Raw genomic sequence first — 14,683 nt, forward strand, 5'->3', positions numbered from 1 at the left:
ATAGCTTTTTAAAAATAATATAAAAACACAAAGCACTTATAAATAAATGTGATAAAAGATATGCAGACCCTGACACTGAAAACTACAAAGCAGTGATGACAGAAATTAAAGAAAACATAAACAAAGGGAAATAAGGTTAGTCCATGCTCATATATCAGAAGACTCAATATTGTTAAGATATTAATTCTCCACAAATTGGCCCCAAGTCAATGCGATTTTAGTTAAAACTCAGTAGGCTATTCTCTAGAAAATGGAGATAAAGTTATAATTTTTCACATGGAAATTCAAGGATCTAGAGAAGTTAAAATACCCTTGGAAAAATAGTTGGATGATGACATAACCTGACTTCAATACAGATTATAAAAGCTACAGGCATCAAGACTCTGATGTTGGCGTCAAAGTAGATCAATGGAACGAATTAGCAAAAGAGATCAATGGAACAGATTAAAGAATACAAGGATTGATTTTTAGCAAAAGTGAAAAGGCAATTCAGTGCAGAAGGAATAGTCTTTTCAGAATAAAATGATGCTGAAACAGTTGGATGTCCATGTGCAAAAAACGGTGAACTTTAATCCATACTTCACACCATGTACAAAAGTTAACTCGAAATGGATCACAGATCTAGGTATCACCTTGAAACAGTTTAAATTCCTAGAGGAAAACAGAAGATAGTCTTTGCTATATCGAATTAAGAAGGATTTCTTACATAAAAAACTAAGAGCACAAACATATCCAAGGAAAAAAAGTGATAAACCCCATATTAAAATTAAGTACATCTGCTCATCAAAAGACACTGTTAAGGGAAAGAAAAGGAAAGCCCAGGTCAGCGGAAAGTATCTGCAAAAAATACAGGTGGCAAAGAATTTACAGCTGGAAAACAGAAGGAACTTGTAAAATAAGAAACAAAAACCACACTCAATCTTCGGCAGAAGTTTAGAACAGACTCTTCACAAAACACGGATGGAGGAGTCCACTCCTTCCACCCCCAAAAGAGCTCACAGGAGCACCGGGTGAGGTGGGAACCCCCTACCAGTGAAGCCTCTTGCCCTTCCCAACCTCCAGGAGTGTGAGAAAAAAATTTCTGTTGTGTAAGAAAAAATAAAGTATGTGGACGCTATATAAGCACAGGAAAATATGCTCAAATGATTAGTCGTTAGGGAAATGCAAACTGCAACAAGGCATCTGTCCACACACCCACTGGGATGTTTAAAATTGAAAGAAAAAGGGGGGTGGGGCTCCACCAAATGTGGTGAGGGATGTGGAATCATCCATTTCACTTGTAAGTATTCACGCAAGATAAATGAAAGATTACGTCCACAGAAAAGGGTGTTCATGGCAATGTTATATATGATGGACCAAACCCAAAACAACCCAAATTTCCATCAGTAAACCAGTGAATGAACAAATTTAGTAAAAATAAACTACTGCTCAGCAATAAAAATAATAAACCAACCATACACAAAATAACACGATGAATCTCAAACAAACCACGTTGAGGGAAGGAAGCAAGTAAAAGATGATTATCTATTACTACGATTACGTTTCCATGAAAACCTAAAGAATCCAAACTAATGCACAGTGATAGAAAGTGGGTCAGAGGTTACTGTAGAACAGGCACAGGTGTGGGGTGTACAGGAAGGAGAGATTGTAAGGAAGACTGGGGGGGGGGGGTGATGGATAGAGTCAATATCCTGATTGTGGTGATGGTCTCATGAGTATATAAATACGTCTAAACTTATAAAACTGTACACTCCATATATATATACTCGATCGTAGGTCAATTATACCTTAAAAGTAAAAAGCAAAGCAATGAGTAACGGAAATAAATTGGCTGGGCTGGTTTAAAATTTTAGAAAGAAAATGCCCCAATTATTCCCTTTCTTGCATCCCTGTATTGGACAGTGTCAGTTTATACTTCCTTCCATTAGAGGTAAAGCCTCCAGACGGTGGAATATTATTCTTCACTGAAAAGAAATGGGCTGTCAAGCCATGAAAAGACATGAAGGAACCTTAAACGCATATTCCCAAGTGAAATGAGCCAGCATGAAGCAGCGACACGCTGTGTGACTCCAGCCATGTGGCATTGTGGAAAAGGTGAAACTAGGAAGATGGTAAAAAGTTAAGTGGAGCCAGGAATTATGGCAGGGGGACCGGGACAGAAGGCTGACAGACCACAAAGGGCTTGTCTACTGAATTGACTTCCCAAGAGAACAGTCCTTCATTTTCCTGACAAAGGTACTATTAAGCTGGTGGGTAGTATTTCTGGAAGTTCAGAAATGAAAGAAAAGAGTAGACTGAGCATTAAAGACATGTAATGGTTTTGGATACAGAAGAAATCTCAAAGTAGGAATTCCAGAGCTGGTGTGGTAGCTCATTCACAGCACAACTAATCTTCAATTTTGCTTTTGCTCTCTTCCATTCTTAACTTTGAAGTTCGAGCTGGTGTGCTGTCTTGGTAAGGCACTCCTGTCTTGTGTTCAGGTGCACCTGGTATCCTCAAACTCTCTAGGCAGTAAACATGCCATCTTCCATTGGGATGAGAAGATGCAGGGAGTCAGAAGTTTTGAGGGTATAGATATTTTACATATGTATTTAGGACCTAATATTTTTTTCACATGAAATTCCACAGACTCTGGTTGACTGAGTGGCTTAAGGAAACTCCTTGAAAATGAAACCTAAGAGGTTTGGAGGGCAAGATAAGGTAGTTCTTCAATGTATGCAAAGATTTTGTTCTCTATATTTTAAAAACAAACTTTGAAAATGGCAAGACTTGGGCCTCTAAAATAATGTCTAGGTCCCAGAATCTTAGCGCCTCTCCAGAAATGAACCTAGAATCTTAACACACTGCTTTGGGCAGTTTCAGATAGAAGGTGGAGCCCAAAAAAATACTTTTTGATAAATCAGTGCATTCTTAGAATTTTGTTTTGTTGTAATTATACAGAGAGAGGAGTTACCGATAATTGCTGTATCTCCAACCAAGATCAGTACCGCCCAGAGAATGCTAACAGGTAGTATACACTGGCTGAGATGAATTCTCAGCTCCTCAGTTTTGGGTTGTAACTGTCAAACTGCTTACTCAGAGATAAAAGGATTATTTTACAAATACTTTAATAAAAATGACTACGATATTTCACAGTTTCAAACAAACTGAATGCCATTGGAATTAAAATATCCTTTTATAGTCACTTATAGATTAAAAATATTTCCGACGATAGAGTGGGCCTTTAAATACTCACTGACAAGAAATGAGGTTTTAGTACTGAAATTTTATTATTTTAGAATTCTAATTGAAATTATTTTGCTTTCCCTAGATTAAAAAACATGCTGTTGAATGACTTTTTTTTTTTACTACACTTTGGGAATGGAATTAGTTTCATGGTTTTCCCAAAATTTACCCACAGAAGCATACTGAAAGAATGAACGATCTTTCCCTGAAACCTCAAGAGATAACCAATGTGTAACCAAGCCTTTCATGTGAGCGTTCTACTTTCTACTTTCAGGAAGAAAAGGAAACCTAACAGAATTAATGAACGAAATGTTCCAAAGAACAAACTATATGTCTAAGTTGACACGATGTCTGGCAAAACTGAGGTACACGAGCACACGTGATGTGGGCTACCTGCTGGAGTTCACCTCTGTGATCCACGTCCCTGATGCTGTGGCTACGTGACCCTCACTAAATCAGACCCTGAGGAGACCCTATCAGGCCACACCACTCACAGAGGCATCATTCAGTGAAGGAAAAAAATGCCCGAGGGCTCCAGATGCTCCCTGAATGTGGGCTGCTGGCTAGAGCTCCAGAATATTTGCAGATCAACTTTATGGACTACCTATGGGAACAGGGTCAAATGAAAATAATACTAAAAACCCTTCCATTTCTGGCATATGGCGCCTCTAGAAATCTGCGAGTCAAGCTCAGTGGAGGTAGCCGTACACAGATCGGGACCAGCCCTCCTGTCCCGAATATCCCACCGCATGACAGAGGGGTGGGTGGTCACTTTTCCAACCTCTGGGCTCAGAAATGAGACTAGGGCTACATACATGTCCTCCGGGTACCGACGTGGCAAGAATTCATGGGCAGGTGTCACTTGCACAGAAGAGAACTTAACGTGCCTTTTCATTATCGATCAGCATTGCTATCGCAGCCAACTGCACCACCTGCATATGAATTAGCCACTGCAACATTATTAGAGCTTCTGCTCCGACAAAATTGTCCCTGACATCATTTACTGGCATCCTCCATGCCCTTAGGGAGAACAACTAATTTTAATGTTAGCCCAGGCTAAAAATTAATTATGAAAGCAAATAAATTCTGCAAAGACAACAAGCCAATCTCGCATCCCTAAAGCAAATATCACCCTGGTAGCCCCCTCCACTGTGCCTGCTGGCAGTACTCAACTAATGGATTTAGCCAGTCACTGTTGACTCTTCCTGCTAATGTGGGCTAGGTACTTTTGCAAGCACGGATTCCTTCATACGTGTACCGAGCGCCTGACGAAGGACTAGCCGCTAGATAAGGCGCTGGGAAGAAAGGTAAGAAAGGCACGGCTCCTTGCCTCCGAGTATAATTTCACGTGGGCAGGATGCCCGGAGGGAACGGGTAAGCTATAGTACAGACTTACAGCGTGGTCTGGGAAGATATGAAGGAGAGCCCCATGGCAGTTCACACTAGAGGTCAGCGGAGGGGTCTCCAAAATGCACACTACTGGAACGTGCCAGGTTATAGACCTCTGACCTAACCCAAAAGTGAAGCGTGCATGGATGCCGAAGAGGAGTAGCTATCGGACTAGACTTGTGTTAGAATGACCACTCTAGAGCAGCATGAGGACACGGAAGACCGGGGGCAAGAATCCCTGTAAGGAGTGTGCTGAAACCGAGTGGGTGAGTTACTTTAAGGTCCTGGGGAAAGGAGCCGCAGAAGGAGAGCAGGGTGCATTAAAAAAGGGTCGGGGGCAAATTAACCTTACGGTACCCATTTTCCCCTATCACACTGGAGCACGAGAGTGGTTTTTAGTTACTATCTTGGCTGAAGGATGAAGTAGTTCCAGAGTCTATGACTTTGTCTTCCCCAGTGTGGCAGTTTTTATTCCAAAGGCTAAGGCATCAGATTCTACCAAATGCTAAGCATTTTTAAAAATTTTTTTTTAAATTAATTTATTATTGAGAGACAAAGAGAGACAGAGCATGAACAGGGCAGGGGCAGAGAGAGAGAGAGAGAGGGAGGCAGGCTCCAGGCTCTGAGCTGTCAGCACAGAGCCCAATGTGGGGCTTTAACTCACAAACCACGAGATCATGACCTGAGGCGAAGTCGGACACTTAACCGACTGAGCCACCTAGGCGTCCCAACTGCTAAGTATTTTAATTACACATTTAGGAAACTGAAAAATGGCTCCTGGATGAACCCACACAGCCAAGAGATCCACCATAAGCTACAACTTTGTCAAGACTCTCTATATCATCTGGCCCCAAAGGACCAGACCCTGGCAGGGAGCCATGATGATACTTTGAAAGGGACTCCAGGGATCAGCGTCAGTTCAGGTAGGTGTCCCAGGGCCCCTGAAATGTTAGGGAAGTGAGAAAGAGACTCAAGTTAGCAAAGTGAGAAAGGGACCCCCACTTCTTACTGAGGCAGCTGCCCTCAGCCTCCCCTCATCAATCTTTGCCTTCTTCTTTGAGAAGAGCTGAGTGGCACCCTTGCACATGTCCCGTTTCGCCCTCAAGGATGCCACGTACAAAACCCTTTGTCCATCAGATCTCTTGGCTTCCACTTCAACTTGTTAGCTAATAGGATCACTGTAGCCTATTAGAGTTAGTATTTAACCCCAGTGCCTATCCAGTATTGAGGGAGGTCCTCTCATCCCTGTTATTATCAGCTAGCTGCATTTTATAACAGTCTTTCCGAGAGCCAGGCTTACAGAGTAAAATCACCATAAAGTTCCAGCATTTCTGGGGTCCCTGTCATGATAACCTTTGGAAGCAGCATGTCCTTTGCACCTTTCCATAGAACATGATTACGTGGTTGACCTGGCATACATACCGTGTCCCATCCCAGATGCCCACTTTCATGAGCACTTTGGTTTCCTTTTCTCCTTTGTGTTAAATCCTACATCCCAGGAGAGCATTTCCAAGTGAATAAACTCATTCCCCTCCTATTGTATATTCTTGCCTCTTGATTTAGCACCCTCAGAATACAGTCCTGCTCCTACTCCTCCAGGACCTCCTGGAATAGAACATCCATTTCTTGCAGCTCTCAGGGGCTCTAAAACCACCCAGGTTATGCAACAAGTTAACCCTGGTTACAGGAGTGGTGGCCACGATGGAAGGTGGGATCCCGCACACCTGATTCGGAGCCGTCTTCCAACATAAGAGGTGGGGAACAAGGCATGTCGGCTCTGGAGGGAGGTGCTACTTTTGTGAACTCAGAGGGATTCTGGGAAGACAGAAAGTCACATGCATCCACACTGCTGTCTTCATCCAGTGTGTCAAAGCCCATGTTCGTTTTTTTCAGCCAGGGAAAATGACCTTGACATAATAGGACAGCCTTGGTAAGCACTGAATTGTCTTTGAGGCTGGCCTCTCTGTTAAGTTGCTGACTTGGTCCTCAGCTTTCTCTTCCTCTCACTGCAGGAGAGGCTTTCGCATCGGGCTTTCAGTTTCCCAGGACTCCCCCCTGCATTACCTTTCTGTGGGACCTCAATGGCATTTGCCAAGAGCCAGACACGCATGTCAGCCTTACAGCCGCCATTTCCTGTGTGCGTTTCAAACACCCGCTGCCTTCCCTACCCACACTACACCTCTTAGTTCACCAGCAGTGAAACGGTTGGCAAGGGGGCCACCACCTTCTGGGAGGTCTACCTGTACTCCAACCTGCAGCACTGGGACTCTTACTGTCAGGTGGCTGCTAGAGGATCCAACTTCAAAGCACAACTTCAAAAATTATGTATCTCCTTACCCACTTTCTTCAACTCCTCCCAGCCCACAAACGCAATTTATAGGTAATGAATATTATGATATTGGCCTGCCGAAACCTTGACCAACATGGCAGGTGGCATTAAGTGAGAATTTCCCAAGGGTTACCCCCTAGCAGGTTCAAATTGTAGAGACTTTACATACCTGCCTCGAGCCGATCTGAGCTGCCCCAGGATGGTAATGATTTAGAGCACATAGATCTCTACAGGTGGGGCAGACCCTGAAGGAGGCCACAAATGATGACTCTCCTCACCTCACCCCTACAGCAGGATGCAAAGTCCTTTGTCTTTTTTTTTTTTTTTTAAGATTTCATTTGTGGGTCATCTCTACACCCAACGTGGGGCTCAAACTCACAACCCCGAGAGGAAGAGTCACACGCTCTACCTACTGAGCTGGCCAAGCACCCCCAGACCCAAATCCCTTTGAAAGAGAATTCTCCCTACACACTTCCAGGTCTAGACGTTGCATCAGCCTTTTCAAAAACACAACTTTTAGTTTTAATTTTCTCTATTGTTTCTTTCACTGACTTCTGTTCTTATTTCTGTTCTTCTCTATTGATTTACTCGTATTTAATTTGCTGTTCCTTTTCTACCTTCTTGAGAGGAACACATAAATCACAATATTAAGGTTTCTATTTTTGTCCATTAGAAGTATTTACACTTATAAACTTCCCATTACTCGCAGATTTAACTAAATCCCACAGGTTTAAAACTTAATATTGTCGACTCATGGGTTATTGTAAATGTTTATTGCTTACTCTGAAACTACTTGAATTTTTTAAGTAATCTTTTCATATTGCCTTCTTGCATGATTTTCCTCTAAGAAAAGTACATACTCTGAAGAACTTCAATCCTATGAAACGTAGTGATTTTTTTCTGATCCAGCATATCGTCTACTTTGAAAACTGTTTTATGTATACTTACTCTTCAGTTGTTTGATGCAATCTTTTACTTATTTCACTTATGTCAGTGGTTACGAATGTTATATTTTTCATCCTTAATGATTTATTTCCTACATGTCCTAATATTTACATAGGCTCCAATGATTCTATCTTTTCCATGTTTTCTCTTCCTTTTGTTAGATTTGCCTTCTGTACTTTGAGTCTGTGTTATTAGACTATTTTGGTCTATGTTACTGCATGAGCAGCATACAAATTTAGAATTATTGTAACTTTCTGATGAATGGAAAATTTTATTTTGATGAAATGTCAACCTTTTCAATAGTTTTTGTCCTTAGTCCAAGTTGTATATAAATTTATTAAGCTACATCAGACTTCTACAGGACATAACTTACTGTCTATAACCTATCAAAGTAGTTGAGATTTTTCCAACTCGAAATTTTTTGTCTTTAGTTTTGAATACATATATCTATATGTAATATAATTACTGATATATTCAGTTTTAAATCTACCATGTTAAAGTGTCCCACTTAAGTGTCCTACTTATCCTATTTGTTCTTTGTTCCTTTTAAATCCCCTCTTATTTAAAAATTTTTTTGGGGTGCCTGGGTGGCTCAGTCGGTTAAGCATCTGACTTCAGCTCAGGTCATGATCACACGGTGAGTTCTAGCCCCGCTTTGGGTTCTGTGCTGGCAGCTCAGAGCCTGGAACCTGTTTCAGATTCTGTGTCTCCCTCTCTCTCTGCCCCTCTCTGCTCATGCTCTGTCTCTCTCTGTCTCAAAAATAAATTAAAAAAAAAAAACATCAAAAAAGATTAAAAAAAATTTTTTTTAGGTTTAGTAATTTATTTTGAAAAAGAGGGAGAGAGAGTGAGCACACATGTGCAAGCAGGTAAGGGGCAGAGAGGGAGAGACTCCCAAGCAGGTTCCACTCTGTCAGCACAGAGCCCGACATGGGGCTTGATCCCACAAACCATAAGACTGTGACGTGAGCTGAAATCAAGATTTGGACACTTAACCAACTGAGCCACTCAGGCGGCCCTCTTATTTAGGATTTTTAAACCGTTCACTTTATTTTCTTCTATGAATTTTTGCTTAATTATTTTAGTGGCTAACCTAAATGTAACTATAGGTATCCTTGACTTATTAGATCTTATTTCAAACGAATACTTTCCCTACTGCCTTGACAACACAAGGAACTCACAACCTGAACTCTATTTCCTGGCTCTGTGCACTTATTTTCCTTTATGTGATTTCTCTACATTTTTTAAACCCCACAACATATTATTATTGTTTTAAACAGTGAATATTCTTTTCTTTTTACCTCGATGATAACATCTTTTCATAGTTCTTTTAGTGTGGTCACCCCAAGATGAATCTCTGTTCTTTGTTTATAAAGGACTTTATTTTCTTTATTCTCTGAAGGAATATAATTCTAAAGTGGGACTTATTTTATTCTCAAGTGTTTTAGGATAACATCTCTTTGTCTTGTACTGTTTCTGATAAAAACTTTGCTGTCTTATTATTTCACCCTTGAAGGAAACAGGACTTTTTATATGGTCCGCACAAGTGTGTGTGTGTGTCTGTGTGTGTGTGTGTGTGTGTGTGTGTGTGTGTGTGCGTGCGTGTATGTCTTGTGTGTTATTTGAGGTATTTTGAAAGCTATGTGAATGTTGCTTCCTTCAATTCTCTGTTGCCTGTCTTCGAAGACTTTAATGACACAAATTTCCAGACTTTTCACTACGTTGTATCTGGCTCTTACAATCTTTTCTTTTTCATCTTTTGTATTCTTTGGACTTCAATCTAGGAATTTCTTGCTGAATCAACTTCTAGTTCACTAATCCTTGGTTTTATTGTGCCTAAATTACTATTTTAACTTTTATCACTGTCTTAATTTGTTACTATATATGTTTTTAGAATTTATATTATTTAAGTAGATTGCAGTTCTCTGGGTAAATTCTCCATTTTTTTCTCTACTACTCAAACCCATTAATCATAGTTATATTGAAGTTTTGTGCCTGGTAATTACAATAATCAAATCTCTTACAGGTGTTTTACTATTGTCTTTTTTTTTTTAGTTTTCTTTTTTGTCTTTTTTTTTTTCCTTTTCTTTTTTGGTCATTTTGTTCTTTTTCTTTCTGTGACAACTTTTTTTTTTTTTTTAACTTGGCTTTGGAGATAACAATCACTAGAGTGATAGTGAATGATATGATCTTCCAGCAAAAAGAATTTAGCATAATTGTCACGAGCCACTGGTGGGTGACCAGATCACCTTGATGTGGTGCAGGCTTTGTTAGCCCTATTCAGTTGCACGTTGTCTTTACGTTTCAACGTCGTACTTAGGTTTTTATGGTGCAGCTCTTACTGCCGACGTAGCCCTTTGAGATCTCAACTGAGGTGTTTTCCTGAGTCTCCATGGTGTGTGTGGTGTGTGTGTGGTATATGTGCGTGTGTATGTGTGTGGCGTGTGTGCAGTGTGTGTGCATGCATGTGTGGGTGGCACAGGCCGCAGGCAAAGCTGCCGGCACAATGTGAGGCTCATGTCTCTGCAGTGCACTCTCCTCGAGGACCATTTCCTCTCGCGTTTTGGCTGCCTCGGTTTCCCGGAATGCGTTCTCCCCATCACAACAAGACTGACAGGACTCTACGACTGACGGTCTCCTTCGCTTTCATCCCCATCGCTGAGATTCACCGATGAACGTGGGGGGAAACAGAGGCACACGTGGGGTTCACCCTGATGCAACTTCCTCTGCTCTTCGGTCTCGTCTCCACAGAACTCGGCTGCTGTGATCGTTGCCAAACGAATTCCAACAGTTGCCGTGTTTTGTTTTCGTTTTCTATCCAGATCTGACATTTCCTTCCTTCTGGAGGATTTTTTGATACTAGCTACTCCCTCCCAAATAGAAGCCAAAGTCCCAACTGTGGTTCTAAAGATACAAACCATAATAGTGTTTGCTTCCGATTTAATTCAAGTCTAGACATATTTGCCAATTTTGTTTTGTTATCAAAATTCCAAACTTCAGAGACACTCTGAGAAATGCTAAAACCTCCCATATTTTGTCTTGTGGCTCCGGCCACATAGCAGAGCAATTTGTCACACGCACGACCTCTCTGAAGAGAGAGCCTTGGCCCAATGAGGGAAGGTTAGCAGGAAGCGACAGGCAGAAACACAGTAACTTCGGCAAAACACTGGAACGATCCCTGCGTGGGCTGTGACACGAGGGACAGCCTTCCTACACCCTGTGTGGGCTTTAGGGTCCCCCACAGAGCCCACTGCCCACGTGTGGCACTTACACGTGTACATCAAGTTCACGGCGTGCAGTGATTTGAGACGAGAAAAGAGAACAGATGTGCCCGGCAAGGCGCAAGTATGGACGCTCTTTCATTTCTTACACAATTCCCTCATACTCACTGCCCTTTAAGTCTCTACATTGTTCTTTACCGCAAGAGAAAACAGAAGGTCTTTCTTTGCTTTCAGTGTTTAATTTTAATGGTGGAGTTTTTCACCATTGCCATCCTGAAGAAAGCTCTGGGAGAGTGTGGTACCACACCGACTAGAGCCTGGAGACCTTAGGCAGGGACCTGAGAGAAAGAGGAGGGGAGGGGAGGGGAGGGGAGGGGAGGGGAGGGGAGGAGAGGAGGAGAGGAAGGACCTGGAGAGTTCTAAGGGCAGGTCATGAGACCATGTCCTGCCACGAAAAGGGCCTTAAGGGCCAAGGCAAGCATGCAGGGGCTTAAGTTAGACAACTTCCTCTCTGGACAACTCCAAAACACACAGGCACGCTTTCCCTAAAAGGAAGCAAAGGTAACGTCAGAGGGCAACCACTGCACTGAACAGGGAGAAGACCACAGAAACCAGGCAGAGAGACTGCACGGACACAGAGACAGCCGAAGGCAGGCTGTGTGCAGAAGCTTAGGAGCGTTACTCCCAAGAGGGCCACCGGTACTGGGACGGGGCCTCCCCACCGGGCTCTGTGCAGGCCGTGGGGGCAAAAGGTGTGCAAGGGGTCAGGCCGAGTGTCAGCGGTCACCCTGGCATCCCTACCCTACCCTACACCCTGACATCCTGGAGCTCTCCACCGGGCATCCACACGCCGTGCCAACACGTCTGTGACACAGGTAGACGGGAGTAATTTTGTGCCGGCGCGCTCCTGCCAAGGACAACAAGATCCCCCACCTCACCACCATGCATCTCCCTCCCTTATCTCCTACCTGCCTTCCTCCTCCTTCTCCTCCTAGCCTTCTTTCCTTTTTATGATCCTCCTTCTGCCTCTTGTAGACCCACTTTTCAAAACCACCAGCCGCAAAAGGAAGGGGCAGGAGCAAAAAGCATTACCCTAGGGAGGGCGCCAGAGAAGCAGGACGGAGGGAAAATGAGACCGTGTGTCAGCCCCTCACCCTCTGCCAGGACTGCCTCAGCTACTACCGAAAACATTTTCACAGAGCTTTCTGGGAAACGTCCAGCCACAGGAACCTCACTACCTCACAGTCCACTTACTCTGTTCATGGTCAGCTGGAACCGCGAGAAGAGCTTCTTCTCATGAGCTGTGTCCTGACTCGTGTTTTCTGACGGGGCAGAGGACCTTTCTGCCCATAACTGGTTGTTCTCGTCTTTCCATTGGTCATATACTTCCCAGACTAGCATTTTTCTCGTTTTCAGTGGAACCAACAGTCATGGCTGTTGAGAGACCCATGGCTTTGTGGTTCTTCGAGAGGCTGAGGGGATGTAAGCCCACTGAGAAACATGGAATCCTTTTGTCTCAACTGACAAGTGTGGATAGCACTCAACTACACTCATTCCAGAAAACAGAGGCTGAGCCTTTGTAACTGACTCTGGGCTTTTCCAGAATTGCTGGCAGTTTTTACAGAGTTTTCAGGACAGCACAACAATGTCTCTGTTTCTCCCCCACTTGAAAAGCTATGAAACACTCAAGAGATCAAATGGACAGATGAATATAGAAAACATCGGAAGACAGTGACTGTTTATCCAGAATGAAGTGCCATCGTTGCATTAATTTTCCCAACTCAAGAGTCTGAGAGAAGACAGGTTCTAATTTTCTCGGGGCTTCTGGTGCCCCATGATGTACGGTCAAATCCTCGGCAGGCGGTTCCCTTGATCCACAGGCACGACACCTTTGTTGAAACGTAGCTTTGACCACCCCATTACTGTGTGACTTCTGGCAAACGACAACTCACGACATTCAATGTCCCATCTATGAAACAGCGCTAAGCACAAATAAGTAAAATACATAGATATTATGAGATACTATTACATATGAACTATTTTCCCCACTAGACTGTGAGCTTCCTGAGGGAAGTAACTGGTATTACTGTTCTGTGTGTCTCAGAGGGTGAGGAATCCTAAGACACAGACGTCAGCAGTCACTCCAAGTCTATTGGGACAAAAACAAGCAACACTAACTGCAATACCTCCTTTCACTCCCTATGATTCTTTAGGTAAACAAGTTCCTATAACCAGAACATAAGCTCGTTAGGGCCAAATATTAGCACAAGGCTTGAAACATTTTTAATGTTTTAACAAGATCAGAAATCACTTTACATTAAGGTATCAGAATTTTTATTTAAAAATACATCTTTTCAGCATGCCCGTGTGGCTCAGTAAGTTAAGTGTCCGACTCAGGGTTTTGGCTCTGTTCGTCATCTCAGATTCTGTGAGTTCGAACCCACAGGTCAGGCTCTGAGTGAACAGCGTGGCACCTGCTTGGGATTCTCTCTCCCCCTCCCCCACTCACTCTCTCTCTGCTTCTCAAAACAGATAAACATTTAACAAAAATAAATTAAAAATAAAAATAATTTTGATAATGACATAAAAAGATATAACTTTAAGTAGACCCTCCCCAACACTTGCACAATACTACCTTCGAGGAATAGTATATTAAGGAAAAGAGTGACTACTCAGTATTTATTTGCTAAACAAAGGGAAATGCATCCTAGTAGCTTCAAAATAAAACATACAAATACCTCCTGTAATTTTTTATGATCTCTAATCATTTTTAAGGTTTATTCCTAATTTCTGGAACTCAAATTAAGAAAAACAATTGGAATGGATGTGTCACGCTAGCTGACTAATATGTTCTGAGGACCATCACATTTGGGGGACATTGCAATCTGACAAAGTTCTTGGACGTGGCAACCGCAAGAATCTTGATGACTGTACAGAAAGAGCTTGGTGAGTTAGTCATCATTAAGATAATTACAATGCTGCGAAGGCGAATGGACCGTCGCCCTGCATCCTTCTGAAACAAAGTGTTGGAAATATAAACACAGAACATGCCTCTTTGAATCTTCACTACAGAGCTGGCTGAGCTCTCAAACGGCGCTCAGTAAGCACAGAGAAAGCACTCTGGGTCAGCTCTTTGCAGCCTGATAAAATGACCCTTTGTCAACAAAACGTCTGTCCCCCAACACCTAGAGTCCTGCCGATTCTGCTTCCGAGGAAGGCTTGAGAAAGACGGAGAACCGCTCACAATAGAGCCTTGTGGGCTGTAACCTGCCGACGTCTGTGACTGGGATTAAATGGGTGACCCCCTGCCCATTTGCAAGGAGAAAATACTTTCGGAGAGAGGATGCATCCGAATAGGAACTTCCCGGAAGAATCCAGGGTAGCCCCCAGCGTGGGAAAGAGGCACGAGGCAGCAGGAGGAGCAGAAGGCCTTGGACGAGAAAGCTGTTGCTGGGACAGGAAAACAGGCAACGTGACGGAGAAGCTAAGGGAAGTGAAACGGGAGAAGCAAGCGGGGCTGAAGTTCGGGAGCGCCATGGAGGCCGGCCCGCAGGCGGGACACCGCTGGTGGGG

General features: G+C 43.0%; 1 long non-coding RNA gene across 5 annotated transcripts in view; it reads right to left on the minus strand.

The window, feature by feature from the left end:
- Positions 1 to 14,683, minus strand: part of LOC132660785 (uncharacterized) — a 493,076-nt gene that overhangs the window by 461,039 nt on the left and 17,354 nt on the right. The gene's annotated exons all lie outside the window — the stretch shown is intronic.

The sequence above is a fragment of the Panthera onca genome, chromosome D1 (genome assembly GCF_046562875.1).
Source record: "Panthera onca isolate mPanOnc1 chromosome D1, mPanOnc1 haplotype 2, whole genome shotgun sequence".
Taxonomy (NCBI): Eukaryota; Metazoa; Chordata; class Mammalia; order Carnivora; family Felidae; genus Panthera; species Panthera onca.